The sequence below is a fragment of the Bemisia tabaci genome, chromosome 10 (assembly GCF_918797505.1).
Source record: "Bemisia tabaci chromosome 10, PGI_BMITA_v3".
NCBI classification, from domain to species: Eukaryota; Metazoa; Arthropoda; class Insecta; order Hemiptera; family Aleyrodidae; genus Bemisia; species Bemisia tabaci.
This window is the reverse complement of record NC_092802.1, coordinates 11,713,953-11,734,013: the sequence shown is the minus strand read 5'-3', so window position 1 is coordinate 11,734,013 and position 20,061 is coordinate 11,713,953.

Below are 20,061 nucleotides of genomic sequence, written 5' to 3'. Positions count from 1 at the left end.
TACCTCGAATAGGGTCGGAAATGCTTTTCACCATAGTCATTTCAGATTTTTTATGTATCGGATAGTGGCAAAATCGTACTTTTGTGTAAAAATGCCATGTTTTGGTTTTGTGTACAGTTTTTATGGAGAGGCAGAACTTAAATCTCACAGTAATTCCCTAATTTTTGCTTTGGCGTCTTGAAACTTTATACTTGAAATGTTTGATGGGTGCAATATGGATTTTGCTTATCCTTTGGCTCGACATCATTAAAGATTCATGCATTGGTTTTCTATGAGAGTCTCATATGTAGACACAGAAAACTTGCACCTACCTTTTGGGCCCACACAGCCCTTCAAGTAAACTGTATAACTTTATTAAAATAGCTTCGAACTATATAAATAATACTACCTCATTGCCGAGATGTTTGAATCGCAAAAAAGTTGAGATCGAGCCCTCAACTCACACAGTAACATTAAGCAACCGACATTTTGTGTAAATATCACTGGAAAAAAAAGTCGCTTGGATCTAGAGTCCCGACTACTCTTGATTCAATCGGATTCTTGCTTGAATCGAAACGAAATCCGTTTAAATTAAGAGGCTTGGTTCTTAATTTAAGCTAGATTCTGATTGAATCAAGATTACGTTTTCTTGTCGATGTTTTTAAGAGTCTGAACTCTAGATGCAATGTGTTTTTTTTCAGTGATGTGAAGTAAAACCACGAAGTAGCCTAAACGTGCGGTTAATATTTTTAGTTAGTTTTCCTTGGAGTTACATCACCCAAATCTCTTGGTTGAAAATTTAAAATCTCGTTAAAAATCAAGAGCGAGCGACCAGGACCGAACTTGGATCGGACTGGTGAAAGTCCAACGCTCTAGCCAATCGCAAGTCGCAACCTCTGATTTATTTATTTATTTTATTCACTCAGTATGAATTGGTACAACTAAAACAATAAAAATTGTTAAAGTACACGTCAGATGGTTTACAAGGTATAATTTACAATAACATGTTAACTATTTAAGAATTCATCAACTGTATAACAGGCTCAAGTAAAACACATTTTTGGCATTTTTGAGGAGGGCCCTATTATCTTCAATATATGTAATTGATTTTGGAAGTTTATTATAAAGACTGGCCGCTGAAAAACAAATGGAGCTACGAAATTCGGTGGCTTTAGTGGATTTTGGTGGATTTGAGACATAAGTACATTAGTTCAGCAGGACACTTTCTCCCTGGATGTCCGAAAGTAACCCACGGTTCCACTAAAAACTTGGTTGATCAACCAAGTGTTATTGCTTGGACCGACTAAAAAACATTGACTCAAAATAACCAAAAGCAAGGTTGCCACAGAATTTGGAAAATGAAATGGTAATGTAGCATCGCGTCCATGATATTGGACTCCATGTTCAGCTATATAATGTTCAGTTGCTCATCACGTCCAAGATCTTGGACTCCATGCTCACTTTAATTAAGGATAATGTTTTTGAAAAATCGAAGAGAGCATAGCGTCCAAAAGTGTGGGACGCAGGTATTCTCTGACAATACACGAGCATGGGGTCCAAAAATTTATATATACAATTTTTGTGAAATAAAGACGAAAAAATGTGTTCTCGAAAAAAATTGTACGTAACTTAGGTTACGTTAGGTTAGGTAAGGTTAGGTTAGGTAAGGTCAGGTTAGGTTAGGTTAGGTTAGTTCAAGTTAGATTAGATAAGCGAATATACGATTTTCTATCATGATGAACTTTAAAACTAAGGGAGGTCTACTTGCTTTTGGACTCCATGCTCAAGCAAAGAAGTGAGAAGTTTAGCGATGAGCATGGAGTCCAAGATCATGGACGAGATGAGCAAGCAAGTGTATCAAGGGTGAGCATGGAGTCCAATATCTTGGACGCGATGCTACATAATCAATGAAATTCCCTAACATTTCCCTGATTTCCCTAACACATTTTGGTGAAATTCCCTGACAATTGAAGCTTTGACAGATGGTCAAGAAGACATGATTGAAAATAGTTTTCAGGGAAAATTTGTCGTTCGAAACCTCAAACCCATTCTAGAAAGCGGAAAAAGTGATTTAACGAATTCTCCCTGACATTTTTCGGTTTTTCCTGACTTATTTAAAATTCCTGGCATTTCCCGGTTTTCCCGGTGATCCCTGACCGCGGCTAGAGTACCTATGTAGGGAGAGTATGGACATGTCGAAAATTTTGAGGTTAGGTGATGGAGCAGGAGCTCTTAGACCCCAAAAGGGTAGGCAATCTATGAATTCAAATTATCCACAGTGATTTATAATCACAATTGTTGGGAATTATCGTTGTTAAAGCACGTATTTGACTTGGTTTTTGCATACACTTACTCATTTTTCCGGAAGAATGCTTACTTATGAATTTTCCTGTCCATTTTCGTTTGATATTGGAGTCTAAAGATTGACAGTGACATTTTTCGTTTTCAAAGGTTACCTATCCTTTTGGGCCCTAAGAGCTCATTGACGTATAATACAATCTAGACCGCGCATTAGGAAATTTCGGCGAGACTAGGCTCCCTTCAAGTGAGACGATACGCAACCTAGCAACGTCCAGCAAGTGTACCGGCGAGACAATGGTGGAATTCGTGGAAATGCCAGTCTTGCCAGTGCCGTTGCCTGATACGGGTACACTTAGCTCGCATATCCGGCGGTATCAACTAGGCTGAAGGCGCGTCTTTGCCCTGATTTACCCCCCTAGCTGTCTTACCTTCCCCGCCTAAAGTCGGGCCCAATGCGCGGTCTAGATTGTATTATACGTCAATGTAAGAGCTACATATCGACGGTGAAACTACCAAACCACGTATCTCGGTTTGCGACGTCGCAGACTTCCTGTCATACTTTATTTTTTAAATGAAAAACTACTTAACATCCAGTCTTGAAAATTTCTGTGATTTTTTCTCTTTGTGCGGAAAAAATTCCGTGAAAATTTCAAGGAATGATATTGATTTGGTCTACTCCAAAAAAATAAAATGTGAGCGTAGATTTTTAAACACCGCAAACGAGATACGTGGTTTGGTAGTTTCACCGTCGATATTTCGAGTCGTCCATACTCTCCCTGTATAGGTACTCTAACCGTGGCAACCCTGCCAATTGTTACCATAAAAACGGAGATGTTCAACATTGCACTTTGATTTTTTCAGATGGAGGCACAGAACCTCCTCGTGGAGTCGGAGGCGGAGACTCAATTGACTGTTCGTGAGCATAAGAAGAAGAAACACTCGAGGGCTGGAAGGTGGCTCAGAAAATTGTTCAGCCGTAAGCATAAAACTAAGACGCGAGCTGTTCCCAACTACGACAGCGGCAGTGACGAGGAATGCTGCAAAACCTGGGGCGAGAGCTGGACTTGCTGCAAACGGTAAAACCACACACGTTGCCGAAGGGAGAGTATTGGGATATATCTACCACCGTACCACTCTCTGATTGGCTCTGTAGCCTATAAGCCTATTTTGAGGATCTCAGGGCTCAATGTATTCAAACCCTATCTACACTGAAAAAAAAAGTTTGGTCGCATGTGCCGTAGTTCGATGTTCCGTATCATTCCAACTAGTTCTGTTTGTCAAACTGAATTTTCGGTTTGCCAAACCGAACTTTTGGTTTGCCAAACTGAACTTTTGGTTCGAACTTGTGCGTTAAGGTGAACTGACGAACGAGGTTTGGTCATGTATGCCGAACGTTCGGTTACACGAATCGAAAGTACATTTTGATAAACCGAATATTTGGGATGATATGGAAAACCGAACTGTTCACAATATCGAAATTTTTTTTCAGTTTGGAGGAAATTTTCTAAGTGCGTTAAATCTATCACATGTAAGTCTGCGTCGCATTTATGGGTTCTTGCCAAGTCCGTCAGAAAGTTATCTGAGCGGGTTAGAGAAATGACAGTTTCAATTATACACATAAAGACGAAGTAATATCACAAAGAAACATTTTCATATTGCCTAGTTGAATTCTGATCGGAGGAATAGGCCGTGGCCATCAACAATTTACTAACAGGAATTCCTGTTACTGGTTCTCCTATCAACGCAACCGGGTGAACAGTTGAGGTAACCATAGGCAGGTGGAGCTGTAAATAGCGTTAGTGGTGCTTGTGCAGATGAGAAAAGCTTTGCCCGTCAAGAAAAATCGAAAACATTGCAATATTTCATCGATTCGAAGAGAAAATCAATTCCGCCGATAAATCAGGGTAGAAACATCTAATCAATTTTTCTGGTAAAAAATCGATTTTTGGTAGAATCGATTAAAAATCCGCATTCTTGTTGGGATAATAAATGTAATGTTGATACCCGAGTTTTTCCTCTTGTAATTCGTGTAAATATCGAACTCAATCTTTCGTATCTGTTTTATGTTAGATATATTGTAGTCTTAGTTTTAGATATTGCCTCTTATGGCAACGAAATGTGAAGCCCAGTAACCGGGAGATGTCCGGTGCAAGGTCACTTGAAAATACACTTTCATGTTATCGTAATACGCATGTCTTATCTCTGATCCATCCCTCCACCTCACCCATATGAAGAACCGAACATTTTTAATGTTTAAAATTAACTTTCAGTGGATCTGATCAGCTCTCAATTTTTAAAACCCCTTCAATGCGTGTGCTTAAGCAGCACGCATATCCACAGAACACGAATAGTTGCGTCCAAGCATTTTACATTAATTCTTCGACCGTTCTTAACCTCTTCGACTTCCGATGCCGATAAGTGGCGTAGCGTAATAATCGACTGTCGATATTTTCCCATTTGAAGCTATGGTAAAGAATCGATCGTTTTCGTGTTTGTCTTGAACGCCCTGGTAATCGATCCTTTTCTATGGGTTTGAAGGGCAGGTTAATCGATACATCGCAAAAATCAGGCCAAGCCACTGATGCCGATATGATGGTGTATTTTGTCGTGCTGAAGAGGGACGATATCAGAACATTCAAATATTGCTGAATTTTCCTCGATGAAATATGTATTTCTAAGAACAGTTATGAATATTAATATTTAAAATGTCCACATGCACCAGATCAATAATTGGACGTATTTATGCTAAAAGGAACTATGTTACACCCAAATCCTATGTGCGCATAGTTCCTTTTAGCATGAACACGTCTAATTGCGAGTAATATAATTGTTGACAATTTTACCAACAATCCAAAAACCAACTCAAGAGTGTTTCAGAAAATGGGTATATTCTACCGGCAGGTATGTTTGGCAAAATTTGAATGTTTAAAACGGCGCACAGTGGATCGAGTCAATTGGAGAGGTCGGACATAAAATTTTTGACTAAAACCGCAAATTCTAATGTTTAAACCGTCACATTTTAAATTTCAAGGGGTGCTCTCAAAAGAAAATTTTACGAGGAAACCAATGAGACAAATTTTGAAACCTCAAAGTTTTTTATAAACAGAGTTATAAGCGTTTAAACTTTCCAAATTTTGTCCTGCCTCTCCTATCGACTCAGTCCACTGTGCGGCGCACAGAGAGTCAATGGGAGAGGATGGACATGCAAGTTTTGGCTAAAACAGTAAAACTGCAAAAACTAATGTTTTTATCGTCTTAATATTCATTTTAAGGAAATTTAACGAGAAAATCTACGTATCCTTTCTTTCAACTTCTGCTACGTTTTTTTATCGATGACGATACCAAGAAACCTCTAAAGTTTCTACATCATATCTGACCTCTCTTGTAGATTCGCTGCAGGGTGCAGCGTTTCCTCTGAGCACGGCAATATTGCAGATTTCATTTAGAGGAATGCACCACTTAATTTCTTTGAAAAATGACTTAAAACTCACGATGAGCGCAGTGACAAATTTTCACATTCACCTGACTCGTTTTCCCTATTCGTTTTGTGGAAGAAATGAGCGTATTTATGAACTTCCTGCTTCGCCAAATTCGAGGCCGTTCCTTGAAGGCCTAGACACACATAGTACGGTGGCTAGTTGCAACTTAGTGGCAAATCGTGATACAGTTTAGCGGTTTTCAGGGGTCAAAGTAGATGACATTTTAAGAGTTTTGAGTCGAAGAGGAATTTCGAATTTAGTGGCAGATCCAAGATGGCGGCCATTCAAAATGGCGCCCGGGCGCGTACTTTGAGCCGCTATAGATCGAGATCCACTGAACCGATTTAATTTTTCTTTTTTTTGTTTAAAAGATAATTTAAAGGTAAATATAAATTAATTACAAAATTTTTGATTTTGACTATATACAGGGTGTTTTTTCCACAAAAACCGGTTTTTCAGAAACCCAAAAATCGTTTACATTTAAATAACTTTTCAGGATGGGCGTACCAGCAATTTAAGATGTGTTCATTCTGAAAGTGCTTGTTTTTAGCTTTCCAACGGTATATTACACTATGGGTCTGTAATTAACAGTTTGCGTAATATCTTAATCCGCGCGGCGGCGGCACGCGATGGACCTCCGAAATAGCAGTGTAGCGCATACGCCATATCGCTCTAGTTCCGCTTCTACTGAACTGATTTCAGATTTTGGGCGCGTCTGGGTACCAGATGCGCCCTTTCCAACCGTTCGACTCCCCCGATGTAACATGTACTGAGTAGAATCAAATAAGTTTTGCTCTACCATGTCTCCCGACTTTTTAGCCCTTCAAAATGGAAAAATCTGACCTTTTTTTTCTTTAAATTTGTTCAAAATTTTACGCTTAATCAGGTCCCAACATCGCTTTAGGCAGTTTTTGCCATTTAATATCAGAATTTTGGCCCTAAACAGCTGAAATGTCCTGTACCGTAGCCTGTCTGCGACTCAAGTGCGCAACTTTAACGCTTCATAACCATCATCTTGCATCTAAATACTTCCACTTCTGCTGTAAATTCACACTCAACTTGTACCTAACTTATTATTTTCAGTTATATTCATCCAAATAAGTGAAAATATTGACCGTCTTTGCGTCAAGCAGCCTTGTCTGCGGAATTCGCGTCCTGTACCGTAGCCCCCTTTTTTCAGCATCATTTCGTCCGTTAGAGTGCAGCACTTATGAACTTTGTTTACTTTTTTTGTGTTATCGTGACTATCACACGCTGATGTCGAGCAGAGGAAAAAAAACCGCAATGAAACAGTAAATTTTGACCGTTTTTTATGAGTTTCTAGGTTTAACGACCATCTAGGATGTCCTTACCGTATACCTACCTTTTTAATGCATAAATCACTTCAAACTCTCGAATTTTGGTATTTTTTGATACGCTCTGATATCTTAACCTCAAATCCAGAATTTCAACCACATGCGTGAATATGCCCGAGCACCGTTGCCAATAATCACACGATTTGTCCGCACCGTAGCCGTCCGTACCGTAGCCCGTAGCCGTCCGGTACCGTAGCCCGTAGCTGACGCGCGATGCGGCCGGGTCTACGGTAAGTACGGACAAAATGCGAAAGTCATCCAAAAATCGGTGCGCTGTTTGATAGATCATCCCACTTTACTTTATTTTATCTATCACCAAAATTTGGAATTTAAAAAAAAAAGAGAGACGTATTTTTTTTTAGTACGACGCGACTTAGAAGAAGGAGGCTTTTTTTTCGATGATTGCATAAGGATCGCCATCTTTTTATTTTTTTCATTTTTTCTTTTAGAACTTTGAGTCCTCTTTTTCGTCTGAAGTTCATAGCAATTTATTCGTTTAATATTTATTCGTTAATATCTAACTTATTTTTTTCTTATTGTCCTTTAAATATTTATTTAAGGTGATTTGTGACCACATTTTCGATAAATTTACCTTTTTGTTTTCTTTCTTATTTTGTAAAAGTGCACCTAAAACGTTCTAACGTTGTCAAGCTTGTTTTAAGAACTCAGCTTCTAAGATTTGTCCCTAATTATTTAATGCGTTTACTTTAAAATAAAAGCAGTTCATTATTTTTGAAAAACTGATTTACTTACTCTTTTTACCTTTATTGCCTGTAATTATTTATAAAAGTGGCACTTATAAGCTATGCTATAACTTAGCAGTTTATTCCCCAATGAATTTCAGTTCTTTATAATTCGGCCCTTGCATACAGTAATATTTACGAATGCCTCTTCGTCCTTACCGTAGCCCGTTTGTCCGTACCGTAGACCAGTAAAAAATTGTACAATTTGTAGCTTTAAAAAGAGCAAACCTGTAGAAATTCTTTAAAAAAGTTGTCTACCACATCTTCTAAGTTAGTTCTAAAGAAATTAATTAAAATTAAGCGTTTAATTACATTTCCTGGCTTTTTTAGGAGAAAAATGATGGCGCAAAATTCTAGAAATCGGACTTTAGAGCAATTTGGGGGCTAAATTTTGAAAGTAAAAACTTTGAAGGATATTTTGTTTTATTCTTCTACAAGAATATAGCTCTATGAGTGCAAAAAAACTTAAAACGGTATTATTATCGCACGTATTGATAGGAAAACAAGCCTGTTTAGTTGGTCTACGGTACGGACAAAAAATTTAACTTCCAGTGATAAAAGAGGCCAAAAAAAAATTTCTGTTGAAAACGAAGATTGACCACTATTAAAATCGACTTTCCAAGAGTATGAGGACTTCAGAAAACATGCTGAAGTTTTAAAATAACTAAAGTCACTTTTTTAAAAAACGATGGCTCCAAGAGCAAAACTTATTTGATTCTACTCTACTATACTACATGCCCTTTTGCCTTATGGGTAATGACGCCATTCTGGTACACCCGGGAAAATTGGATTTTTTTCTGCATCTGGTATTCGTAAAAGTTTTCGTGAAATGTTTTGCTTTTAAGCATAACAATCTCGCACGGACGTATTACCTGGTTAAAGTATTTTAGGGCCTCCTTATGCTTTAAATACTTATATCCGAGGCAGTACTTTCAGATCGATTTGAAAATATTACGAACAGTCACGTGATCTCTTCATTTTAGTGACGTATTACTGTGCTACTTTGTGATTGGTTCATTTTCTTGGCGCAGCATCGACACGTCAGCTGTTTGCGGCATTGAGCGGAAGGTTTAAGGTTATGTCATGGACCAAGAGAATGAATGAGGACCCCCAACTCCAGTTAGCGGAGACATTAGCGCTGCCTATGTTCAAGCCGTGAATATGGGTCCAGCCAGCGCCGATGTCACCGCCGGCCGGCCGGTCCCTCTCTTCCCCGCGACCCGCGCTTCCCCTACCCACTGCTGAACTCCTCTTCACGCGGCACCGCTCCCCCGCGACCTAAGCGCCCTACCTCGCGGCGTCGCGACGCCGCTGTCCGCTAGATCGCGTTGACGCACCAGCTTTAGAGGTTCCGCCGCTCTTTCCCGTCGTCTGATTTACAGTGCATCCATTATGTTTCCATTCACCACCAACTGAAATTCATCACAAAGTGCTTGTGGAATATTTCAGATCATCGCGGCCGATCGGAAGTTTGGAAGGGTTTTGCGGTTAAAGAATCCCACTTTAAATTCCATCTTCGTCAGTCTTCGGATACATAAGTCGGTAGTAATATGCTTTGTCAAAGAAGCGCCCTTCAACGCTTGGGCGTTGGAACTGCTTGTTTTTGTTTTGTTCGGAAGGAGTATCAACAGAGAAATTTGAAGCTAGCTAAGGATGGTCTGAGCCCCCGACTCCTTTTTTATTCAATATAGAAAATGTCTATTTTTGTGCTATTCAGTGTTTTTTCCTTCTAGTACGTTGGCTTAGTGCCAAAAAAAGGGCAAAATGCTGAAAATCGTGTTATACCACTTTAGGAGATCAAACAAGATGACATTTGAAGAGTTTTGAGTCGAAGAGGCATTTTCAAAATGGTGGCAGATCCAAGATGGCGGCCATTCAAAATGGCGGCCGGCGCGTACTTTGAGCCGCTATAGATCGAGATCCACTGAACCGATTTTATTCTTCTTTTTTTTGTTTGATAGATAATTGAAAGGTAAATACAACAAAATCACAAACTTTTTGATTTTGACAATATACAGGGTGTTTTTTCCACAAAACCCGGTTTTTGTGCATTGATAAAAAAGCTTTTAACCCATATATCTTTTAAAATCGCATTATTAAGGCCCCTTTTAATACTCGCCATGTAAAAGAGCGTCTTTTGAGCTTTCCAACGATATATTACATGATGGGTCTATAATTTAAGGTTTTCGCACCACTGCGATCCGCGCGACGGCGGCACAGCGCGGGCCTGCATAAATTAATCCAGGGGCATATGTTGAAAAGAAGCCTCCCGTGGAATAGTGAATGGAGCAAGTGTGAAAAGTGGCCTAATCTCTTCTTTTCGATGTGCAGAAAAATAATTTAGATGTTGTCTAGCTCAATTTTGCGTCCAACCCCTCCAATTCAAGATGGCGGCCAAAATGGGGGCTCGGGGGTTGAAGATGTTAGAATTTGTTTTTGATGCCGTGTAAGGGGTTTATCACTATATAACTTTGGTCGTAGAGTCCGAATTTGAGGTCCAAAATTGTCTCCGGCTCAAAGGGATGCCCAAAATCCAATATGGCCGCCAAAATTTCCACGATAGGGTCAAATCTCCGAAAGTTGCGTAAAACTGCCAAGTAGTATATCTTTCATAGGGTTTTCTGGGTCGTAAATTTCACGGATGAGGTCAGAATTTCACTACAGATTTATTGAAGCCCAGAAATTTCAAAATGGCGGCCAATATGGCTGCCGTTGCGGAGTGAAATATTTTGGCCTGCATAAATTAATCCAGGGGCATATGTTGAAAAGAAGCCTCCCGTGGAATAGTGAATGGAGCAAGTGTGACAAGTGGCCTAATCTCTTCTTTTCGATGTGCAGAAAAATAATTTAGATGTTGTCTAGCTCAATTTTGCGTCCAACCCCTCCAATTCAAGATGGCGGCCAAAATGGGGGCTCGGGGGTTGAAGATGTTAGAATTTGTTTTTGATGCCGTGTAAGGGGTCTATCACTATGTAACTTTGGTCGTAGAGTCCGAATTTGAGGTCCAAAATTGTCTCCGGCTCAAAGGGATGCCCAAAATCCAATATGGCCGCCAAAATTTCCACGATAGGGTCAAATCTCCGAAAGTTGCGTAAAACTGCCAAGTAGTATATCTTTCATAGGGTTTTCTGGGTCGTAAATTTCACGGATGAGGTCAGAATTTCACTACAGGTTTATTGAAGCCCAGCAATTTCAAAATGGTGGCCAACATGGCTGCCGCTCAGATAGTGAGAACGGTAGAGAAGTTACCATGCATACAATGATGAATTTTCGTGCATGTTATGTACCCCGCTGATTCTGTATGTAGTCATCAAGTACATCGGAGTGGTAGTGATAGTTGTCTGTAGTACATCTAGGACATGTTCAAGAACGTATTTCCTGATTTTTCCTAAGAAGATACTTTTCTCGCTTGAAGGACAAAATACACAATTCTGAATACAAAGGTCACCCTTGGGAGTTCAGCGGACAAAGGGGGATTCCAACTTTGGAGAGCGGGATTCTCACCACAATTTTAATTTTTTTTTTTTTTTTTTTTTTTTTTTTTTTTTTTTTTTTTTTTTTTTTTTTAAAAATAAAATCAGATAGTAAGCTGAGATTTAAGATAAATCGATACCAAAAATTCCACCATCAGCCAATCCCGCAATGACAGAAAGGTAACTTATCTACCGTTCTCATTATCTGAGCGGCAGCCATGTTGGCCACCATCTTGCTTCTTAGAGAACTTTTATCGGCCTGTTTCGGTATTTGGACCTCATCTGTGGAATTTGCGACCCAAAAATCCAATGCAGGGGCACCTCACTCGAGGATACGAGCCTCAACAAAATATTTCACTCCGCAACGGCAGCCATATTGGCCGCCATTTTGAAATTTCTGGGCTTCAATAAATCTGTAGTGAAATTCTGACCTCATCCGTGAAATTTACGACCCAGAAAACCCTATGAAAGATATACTACTTGGCAGTTTTACGCAACTTTCGGAGATTTGACCCTATCGTGGAAATTTTGGCGGCCATATTGGATTTTGGGCATCCCTTTGAGCCGGAGACAATTTTGGACCTCAAATTCGGACTCTACGACCAAAGTTATATAGTGATAGACCCCTTACACGGCATCAAAAACAAATTCTAACATCTTCAACCCCCGAGCCCCCATTTTGGCCGCCATCTTGAATTGGAGGGGTTGGACGCAAAATTGAGCTAGACAACGTCTAAATTATTTTTCTGCACATCGAAAAGAAGAGATTAGGCCACTTTTCACACTTGCTCCATTCACTATTCCACGGGAGGCTTCTTTTCAACATATGCCCCTGGATTAATTTATGCAGGCCCGCGCTGTGCCGCCGTCGCGCGGATCGCAGTGGTGCGAAAACGGGCGGCACCCGATTCCCTCCCGAGATTCCCTCCCGGATCCGATTCCCTCCCGCTAATGACCGCTGCCCAAGTCCGTTTCCGATTCCCTCCCGCTAATGACCTTTAATAAAATGAAGCGGCAACGTCGCTTTAATCATTCAACTTACCATTTCCAGAGAGATGCGCTGTTTCCCGTGAGTGTTTCAGGAAAATTAGTGTATATTCACAAAATTATGATGATTTGATGAAGAAAGTGGGCTAGGTTGATAGAAAGTTCCCAAAGTCTGTTTCATATGTATGTGTTCATATGCATGTTGTATGTAGTTTTTCTGTGAACATCCGGCAGCCATGAACATGACTTACTACTGTGATTTTATTTTTTGTGTGACGCATCGGGCTCTCTACACACCTTTTAGTTTTTCTGTGAACATCCGGCAGCCATGAAGAGGGTCATAGAAGGGAGAGAGGGTTCTCAAATTTTGTTTTATGCATGCATATGAAATAGACTTTGGGAACTTTCTATCAACCTAGCCCACTTTTTTCATCAAATCATCATAATTTTGTGAATATACCCTAATTTTCCTGAAACACTCACGGGAAACAGCGCATCTCTCTGGAAATGGTAAGTTGAATGATTAATGCGACGTTGCCGCTTCATTTTATTAAAGGTCATTAGCGGGAGGGAATCGGAAACGGACTTGGGCAGCGGTCATTAGCGGGAGGGAATCGGATCCGGGAGGGAATCTCGGGAGGGAATCGGGTGCCGCCCGCGAAAACCTTAAATTATAGACCCATCATGTAATATATCGTTGGAAAGCTCAAAAGACGCTCTTTTACATGGCGAGTATTAAATAGTCCAGGCAAACAAGGAAAAGAGCCTGCAAAAATCCCGGGTAGCAATGTTTTCATCGATTCCTATGTAATTTTTGACGCTGAATCCGAATTTCAACTTTGCGCCATTAAATTCGGACCGGAAAGTTGCCAAATTTGGCAAAAATGGCCTAAAATCGGCCTTTTTTCCGGATTATGGCCTGTAACTTGCCAAAAATCGATCTGACGATAAAATTAGTTATTTTCAGAAATAAAGCTCGTTAAATTTCCTATAAAAAAGTTCCTATACACTTTTTTGCTCAGGGCAAAATCAAGCGCGCTGGCGGGCTCCAAACTTTGAAAAATGAGCGAAAATTTGGTTTTTTGCGGGTTATGGCCTGTGACTCGTCCAAAATCGATCTAACGACAATTTGGTTGTTTTAAAAAAAAAGTTCGTTAAATTTCCCATAAAAAAGTTTCTATACCCTTTTTTGCTCAAGGCAAAACTAAGCGCGCTGACGGGCACCGAACTTCGAAATATGAAGGAAAATCGCGTTTTTTTGCGGTTTTTGCAAAAATCCCGGGTAGCAATGTTTTCATCGATTCCTATGTAATTTTTGACGCTGAATCCGAATTTCAACTTTGCGCCATTAAATTCGGACCGGAAAGTTGCCAAATTTGGCAAAAATGGCCTAAAATCGGCCTTTTTTCCGGATTATGGCCTGTAACTTGCCAAAAATCGATCTGACGATAAAATTAGTTATTTTCAGAAATAAAGCTCGTTAAATTTCCTATAAAAAAGTTCCTATACACTTTTTTGCTCAGGGCAAAATCAAGCGCGCTGGCGGGCTCCGAACTTTAAAAAATGAGCGAAAATTGTGTTTTTTGCGGTTTTTGCCCGATGTCTCCTGTTTTAATCGTCCGACGAGTAATTTCTGGACAAATTAAGTGCAGATGATAAAATTTACACCTAGTGAAATGAATTGATGTAAATAATAAGGATAACCCAACACATTACAGTATGCGCAATTTTCGCACATTTTACAAAGTTCGGAGCCCGCCAGCGCGCTTGATTTTGCCCTGAGCAAAAAAGGTATATGAACTTTTTTATAGGAAATTTAACGAGCTTTATTTCTGAAAATAACTAATTTTATCGTCAGATCGATTTTTGGCAAGTTACAGGCCATAATCCGGAAAAAAGGCCGATTTTAGGCCATTTTTGCCAAATTTGGCAACTTTCCGGTCCGAATTTAATGGCGCAAAGTTGAAATTCGGATTCAGCGTCAAAAATTACATAGGAATCGATGAAAACATTGCTACCCGGGATTTTTGCAGGCTATAGCCCCTTTCATGGCTTGTTTGCCTGGACTAAAAAGGGGCCTTAATAATGCGATTTTAAAAGATATATGGGTTAAAAGCTTTTTTATCAATGCACAAAAACCGGGTTTTGTGGAAAAAAACACCCTGTATATTGTCAAAATCAAAAAGTTTGTGATTTTGTTGTATTTACCTTTCAATTATCTATCAAACAAAAAAAAGAAGAATAAAATCGGTTCAGTGGATCTCGATCTATAGCGGCTCAAAGTACGCGCCGGCCGCCATTTTGAATGGCCGCCATCTTGGATCTGCCACCATTTTGAAAATGCCTCTTCGACTCAAAACTCTTCAAATGTCATCTAGTTTGTTCCCTGAAAGCCGCTAAACTGTATCACGATTTGCCACTATTTGCCCTTTTTTGGTAATTAGCCACCGTATTAACATGGCGATTGATCGCCGCGAGTGAAAGACGAAAGCCAATGGAGAGCCTTGATTTCGATATATCGACGTCAATGGATCGAAATCAAGGTTCTCCATTGGCTTTCGTCTTTCACTCGCGTCGATCAATCGCCGTGTGAACCTAGGCCTTCAGACAACTCTTATTCTCCTAAAGTTTTCAATTGAAGTACCTGCATAGAAGGCGTTTGTACATGTCGGCATATGGAGATCTCAGGGTCCAAAAGGGCAGTCAACCTTCTAACACAAAAAATGCCACTGCCAAAGTCCAGATTCCAATATCAAACCAAGATGGCCGAGAAAACTAACAAGCTTAAAAAGCTTAAACCCAGTTTGAAAAAAATTATTTTGAAAATTAATTATTGGCTCAACAATACGAGCTTGCAATAGCATTTCAATGCAACCTTGCTGTAAGATTTAAAAGCAATCCTCCCTGACCCATCTCAGATTACCTAAGGACTGTGGCAAGCTTGTTGCAAGGATCCTGAAATCTTTTAGAAAATTTCCAGTGCAAACTAACAGCAAAATTTTAATTTAAACTCACTAAATATTGCAAAGAGCTGACTGCACGCTTGCCGCAAAGTTCTAACTCCAAAATGTTCGCAATGAAAAAGAAAATGTGCCTCAAGAATTTCAGTGGAAGCTTTCTTTTTTAGCTTGAGCCAGACCACACTTGATTTTAAAGCACAAGTAAGTGTTAAAAATTAAGTGGAAATGTTACTTATCCCTCAGAACTGGAATGTTACTTATCTCTGTCGTCTATGTCGAATTCCAGAGTGGACGAAGATATTTAATAGGTATGTGGTAAAAAGATGACGATAAGTAAGCACATCTCACTCAAATGCTCAAAGAAAGCCTTAATTTTATACTTTAATTCGGAAAGGACGCTTTAGGCTCCCAACTATACAAAAATTCGTTTCCTTTTATCATTTCCGTTATTACGGAATTTTACGTAGACTTATATTTTTTTGAGAGAACAACAAAAAATTAAAGTTTTATGGATAGTATAGTAATACGAAAGCAGAAGTATTTCAAAATACTTTTTAGTTCCAAGACCTGAACTAAAAAAGTAGACTTTTAACAGAAAAACTCAGTTTTGCTTCATTGCTATACGGTCATGAAATTTCAGCCACCAAGGACTCGCAATAGTTTTGTCACGTGGTGCAGTGCCCAGCGCAACATTCTCGCGACAAAAAATTGTGAGGAGCCTCTGTTATCCTTTAATTCAGTGGTTATGCAATTTTAGTTACCCAAGAGTCGTAATAGTTGTATCACAGTTTTTATCATCCCAGCGCTTCATCTCGTTACAAACATTTAAAGTTATAAAGCCGTTAATGAGCCGGTGACATGAGATATGATTGATGCTTTACAGCCCGTGACAAGATATACAATATAATAAAACAATTTACATAGTGAGTAACAAGGCTAATTGGACTGCATTTCGCAATTTGGAACTATAAATTCTAGCTCATCTGAAAAAACACTTATGTGCGTAGGGAAACTAATGTCACATACGTTGTTTTCTAACCAGGCCAGATTTTATAGTTCCAAATTGCAAAATGCAGTCTAATTTTCACAAATAAAACCAAAACGTATCGGCCGAAAACTCAGCCTTCCTCAGTTTGATAAAGCAGTAAAAAAAAAGTAAAAATCTGAAAATGGTACTTGGCTGTACCTTTCAAAGCAAGAACAATGTTGCTATCGCAATATTGATATAACATTTTAGATAACAACATTGTTCTCGCTTTCAAAGGTACAGCCAAGTACTATTTTTCGATTTTTACAATTTTTTAACTGTTTTATCTAACTGAGGAAGGCCGAGGTTTCAGCCGAAACGTTTTGGTTTTCATTTTGAAAATTAGCCATCTTATGCCCACTATGTAAATTGTTTTATTATTATAAGCCGGTGACTCGAGAATATTGATGACCAGGGTCGGACTGGCTCGCATCTGAGGGCGTAGACCCTTGGCTGGTTAAAGGGGCGTAATGTGATATTTCCTGGTAGGGCATTCCCTACGTGGAGAGGGGTTCAGAAAATTTTGGCAAATCAGCACAAGTTTACGCTATTTTCAGGTTCAAAGTTTATTGATAAGTCAGTTAAGTTAGTTTATTGATTGGTTAGTTGCCACGGAGTAAAAATTGCAAAATTGAACGTGAAGCACATCATTGAGGGCTCACGCTTCGCGTCATCGCGCCTTCAATTTTTCAGATGCATCACGGACGTCCATCAAGTACGAATAGTTGTATCTCTGCGCCGTCGTAAACGCGCATCCTTTCCCTCGCCTTGTTTCCATAGTGTGTTTGTTTGCGTTTGTCTTATTCGTAATGGTGTTTCAAGCACTACGTGAGTAACACAGCCGAAGGTAGGAGAGATGTATTCGGGCTTCTTTTTAAACTTTTCTCTCGAAACTGAGCATTCTGAGCGACGCTTTCATTGACAGCATAAAGCAGAGCATTGAGAGCTCACGGTTCGCGTCATCGCGCCTTCAATTTTTCAGATGCAGCACGGACGTCCATCAAGTACGAATAGTTGTATCTCTGCGCCGTCGTTAACGTGCATCCTTTCCCTCGCTTTATTTCCATATTGTGTTTGTTTTCGTTTGTCTTATTTGTAATGTTGGTTCAAACTAGAGCAGAGCATTGCGAGTTCACGACTCACGGCATCGCGTCTTACATTTTTCATATGCAATGCGGACATCCATCTTGCGCGAATACTTGTATCGCGTTTACATTTTAGATGTCTCTTATTTTTTAATTTCGAGATAAATTAAAGTTAAGTTTGCCCGAGCTATGCTATGGTATGTCCAGGTCAATAGTCATTTGAAAAGGAGGACATATGTTTAAAGGTCTCTTAAGAGGTCTATGAAGGATGCGTATGTCTAAAAATCGAACCGACCATCGCTTCTAAGGGAGTTACACATAGCGAATGAAGGAGGGGGATGATAAAGCGCCTGTATGTCAAGAGGAAGGTGAAAATTTCACAGAAAATTGTTTACTCTTCAGAAAGTAGTTCTTGGACCTCTGTTCACCACTATCATGCGTTAAAGCACCTTTTGTTTACTCCTAACCCTCTCTTCCTCCGTTCATTTAAGAAATTTTTCTCACATATTCTCGGTCGTAATTTTTTTTCTTCTTATTTTGCTATCTGTGAGCGGGGCGCGTTCTCGGCGCGCAAAAGGGGCGTATCTGCCAATGGCAGATTGGCCTTATGGCCAGTCCGAGCCTGTTGATGACGAGTATGACTTTATGGCGTTAGACAAAGCGATAGACAAAGAAGTCAAAGGGAAAATGGAGCGTTCGTATTGACGGAAGCGGGTGGTTAAAACTGCCGTGCTAAGGAAGAACGCCGTATGAGCCTTTAGACGTCGCCAAGTTTCCTTCGATAAAAAGCAAAATTACTGGGAAATTTGTGAATATTTTTTTCCAAACTTTTCAGATAATTTAGTTCTTTATTTCCGCTAAAGTTCCCGAAAATTTCAAGGAAAAATATTCATAACATTCCTTAATAATAAAAATTTTATCGAAGGAAATTTGGCAACTCTTGCATGTACATACGGCGTTTTTCCTTGGCACGACAGAAAAGTGACATAGGAGGTAACGTAATTGACTAATTAACGGCAACCCACAAGGGACTTTACAGTTTGTCCATCATTTTCCTCCTTAGTCCATGACAACCACCCGTTTTAACCAATAAGATTGCTCCATTTTCCTCTTGTTTTCTGTGTCTATAGCTTTGTCTATCAATTTCAATAATCAGCCGCAAGTACTATTTTTACGCGAAGCGCGAGGTTGAATATGTATGTAATAGAAATGGAGTAGTAAAACAGCTCAAATCTTTTTGTGCCAGCCAAATCTGTTCCCCCACACCATTGACACATTTTTTTAAACAAAAAAACAATATGGACCAAAAAAGTTCTAAGTAAGCAGAATTAATAGAACATGACATACTTTTTCGTGTTTCATCGTCTTTCTGCTTGTTCTTGCCTATTTTCGAAATAGAATGGGGACAGGAAACCTACGTCACATCACATCGCAAAAAAGGTTGCGACGCATTTCTTCCGACAGTTTCCTAGCTTCTCCGCACGAACTCAACCGCCGGCACACATCAAGATAAACACTTCAAGACTGAAAAAATGATTACCTCCTGGAAAATGCACCGGCGTTATCTACGTCAAACTACCCTGCCAGGCAACGCACAAACGTAGAAATCTAATAATAAACCAAGCAGCACCATGGAAAAAAATCTAAAAGAAGTACCATGAAAAACCGCGTCGCTATTTTAGGCCCAAGCTGAGAATAACACAAATGTGGCACTGCGAAGTAGGAAGGGACAAAACAGCTCAAGGAAGGCTGAGGAATAAGAAATGAGAAAGAAAGAATTGAGAAGCACAGTTTCGCCGAAACTGAAAAGTCTCGGCGGATTTTCCTAAATGATCGCAAATAAAATCATCGAAAATTTCGACGCGATATTTTCATTTGCTCTACTTTCATTTTATGTTCCCAAAAGAATTTAAATATCATCCGAGTTTTTGAACTGTTCAAATGAGGATTAATATTTACCGTTTAAATGTAATAAAAACCGGAGCAGAGAGTCAAGAATAATGACACGTAGCCCTAGTGGAAAAGTTAACGGAAAGCAGGAAAATCTCCACGCCCTTTTAGGGACTGCAGTTTCGCGATGCACACTCGTTGGAAACTGTGTCCAACGCACCGTGGGACGTGGGTGGTGGATTTGACACCGAGAAATCACAAAGGATTAAAGCGCGCACCGTGCTGTGAAAGCAATGCGTGAAGTATTCCTATAGTATAATATGCGTTTCTCGCCAACTGACCGACGGAACTGCGTTTGGCGCAATGCGAGAAGTATCCATGCAGTCTTGTAGGCGCTAATATGCGCGTGGCGCTGACCGCACTATTTAGCGCAATGCGTGAAGTATTCCTACAGTCTCGCAGGCGCCAATACGCGTTCAACGCCAGCCGCACTGTATTTGGCGCAATTTTTCGAACTCGCGTTAGAATAATCGCTGCATCAATGGGGCTTAAAAGGTCCATGTTGTGATTCGACGCTGTATGAGCATTTCAACGTTGCCTCGTTTCTCCCGATAAAATATTTTTTCCTAGAAAAGTTAGGAAAGTTCTTCATAATGTTCACTCTTTAGAGTGAATGGATCATTAAAACTGTACGAATTTAAGCACTCTACTTCATGGTTTCTCACCAAAATTTTACGTAAAACACGCATCGTGCAACGGAAACTACTTAAATCAACTCCTGA